This window comes from Aethina tumida, chromosome 3 (assembly GCF_024364675.1).
Source record: "Aethina tumida isolate Nest 87 chromosome 3, icAetTumi1.1, whole genome shotgun sequence".
NCBI classification, from domain to species: Eukaryota; Metazoa; Arthropoda; class Insecta; order Coleoptera; family Nitidulidae; genus Aethina; species Aethina tumida.
The window spans coordinates 32,513,268-32,515,651 of record NC_065437.1 but is presented as its reverse complement, the minus strand read 5'-3'; the positions used below and the strand labels follow the sequence as shown (position 1 = coordinate 32,515,651).

The window sequence follows — 2,384 nt, the reverse complement described above, 5'->3', positions numbered from 1 at the left end:
TTATGAATCCGCCGACATTTCGTGATCTGTCTGTATATTAGCGTACATAATTATCATTACCGGCATAGTTAATTACTGACGTAATTAGCCTTGTTAGTCACACTATTGCTTTTGCAACAAAAAGTCATTGGATGCAAAAAGTACTTTGAACGTCTCAAGGGTGTAACAATCTCAGTTGGCATCTAATTGTTGAAAGGATTCATTTTAATCTGACCCAGTTCGGTTGTAGGACAACAATTATAAAAAGAGTGCAATTCCTGTAATAAAATAAATCAAGCTTCGCTATACATGTAAGGCACGTAGTTTAGCTGTATTTTCTCAAGGGGTTGATTTTCCAAGATGAACCTTTTAATAGCTAAGCGAATGTACAGTCGTAAAGTGTTTCAAGGCATTTCGAACGCTACCGAAATATAAGTGAACAAATTACTATTTCTGAGTTTATTTTTACAGTCAGGATATATATACGGGTTATGACTCGTATGTATCGCACTTTAATTCCAAATTATGGAATATTTATGGAAATTCGAACATCTTTAAATCAGTTATCTTGATTTATTGCGCTCGCTACGTGAACAGTTTATTCAAGACCTTCACTATTAAAAAAATATATAATTTGAATCATCTATAATTTGTTACTAAAGAGATATTCCCACTCCATTAAATAAATCAAACGTGTATCCTCCCAAAGGCACATAAATTTGCAAATAAATACTATTAAAAGCTTGTTAGTTTCCTAATTTGGATATTAATAGTTTCGATCGTGCAACTAATGCCCGATTAAATATAGCGTTGCGTAGAACAGTAAATTAAAGCACGACCTAATCAATCTGATTGTGAGTTAAAAGAGCAAAACTATTAGCAAGTTTTTATCTGAGTTGAAATCTGGTTGGAATTTATGACGAAAAGACGTCGAGTAAAAACGGATTCAAATGAGATGCAGGCGATATCAGCCAGGTCTGGATCTGCGATTGTGCTACATCGTGGCTGTTTTATCCGGTGGCATAGTTTGCGTGCAGAGATATATTTGTTTTTGCCGTCCCTTGAACACAGGACTGACGTGTCACCTGTCGCCAACAGACTATCATTAGCACCACATCTACTTGTACTTAAGGAAACTATCGCGAGTTTTTATGTTTTATGTCTTCTGTCGTCGTGTTTTCCCTTTATTAATGTGACGTTCTCAAGAATTGAACTGGTTTTTTCTTATTATGCGGGGCCGGTTGTGTATTGGAGAAATTAGATAAATTGTTACAACGTGTGGTTTGTTTCAATGTCTGCCGCATTCGCCATCGACGACCATTATCGCAGTCGTTCGTTCGAACAGCGTAATGAGTTTCTAGGATATAAATTTAGTGATTTAAAAAACCTTATACACACTGTTATTTAATTATTGTATTGTAATGCAATAAAAAGTAAATTTCAGTAAAAATGAAATATAATTTTGCAGTTTTAAGAGTTTGTTTAATTGAGTTAATTTACCTTTTTTGAAGTCTACACCTACACCTATGTTAATATTATAATTGTTTTTGTTTATAATGTAATGAAACAATCGCGGACGTAACGATTATAAATAATAATTATAAGGGGATATAGCTCAGTGGTAGAGCGTTCGCTTTGCATGTGAAAGGCCCCGGGTTCGATCCCCGGTATCTCCAATTACTTTTTGTATTTTTTAATGTTATACTATAGTTATATTTTGTAAAGTTCTATTATTATTTTGACACTAATAATTTTGCCTATCCTAAATTTATAACATACAAATATATTACATATTATATATAGAACAAAAAAAACATGAACAATATACAGAGCTCCGTTGACGGGCGGCGGGTGGCTGGCACATTTGCCTGTATTTCCTTCTTTGGGTTCGGCTCATCCATAATGTCCTGCATATGTGTCCCCCTTCCTCGAATTCGATTGACGGAAGCTGTCACAAAAATCTCTTTTATACCAAATATCTTTACTATCCTTTGAAAATAAAAGACATGGCCAGCATAATAATTAATTATTCATTACTGTATTTCACGTAAACTAAGATATAGATAAAACTCGGTTTTTTGTCACGTATATATTAAAGTATTCTATTGGGAATTAGATGGTTTAATTATTTAACAAAAAACATTTTATAATAAATAAGGGATGCAGTATTAAAAACTTTTCCACAAGTGAATTCTCTAGGGACACAAAGACACAAACCACCATCCAGTTTTTTAAACTGATCAACAACGATTGGTACTTCATTTCTGTCGGTATTTGGAGTTATCCCATTGGCTAGAGACACGCCTCAGCTTCCCTACTCTTGAAACAAAAATCTAACCTTTAAACGCTCGCGCGAATATTGGAACTAAATAAAAATATTCAAGATTTACTAATGATACGAATTG

General features: G+C 33.8%; 1 non-coding gene across 1 annotated transcript; it reads left to right on the top strand.

The window, feature by feature from the left end:
* Positions 1–1,583: 1,583 nt before the first annotated feature.
* On the top strand, positions 1,584–1,655 carry Trnaa-ugc (transfer RNA alanine (anticodon UGC)). The gene has a single exon. It is a non-coding gene; the product is annotated as a tRNA-Ala (tRNA).
* The last annotated feature ends 729 nt before the right edge of the window (positions 1,656–2,384 follow it).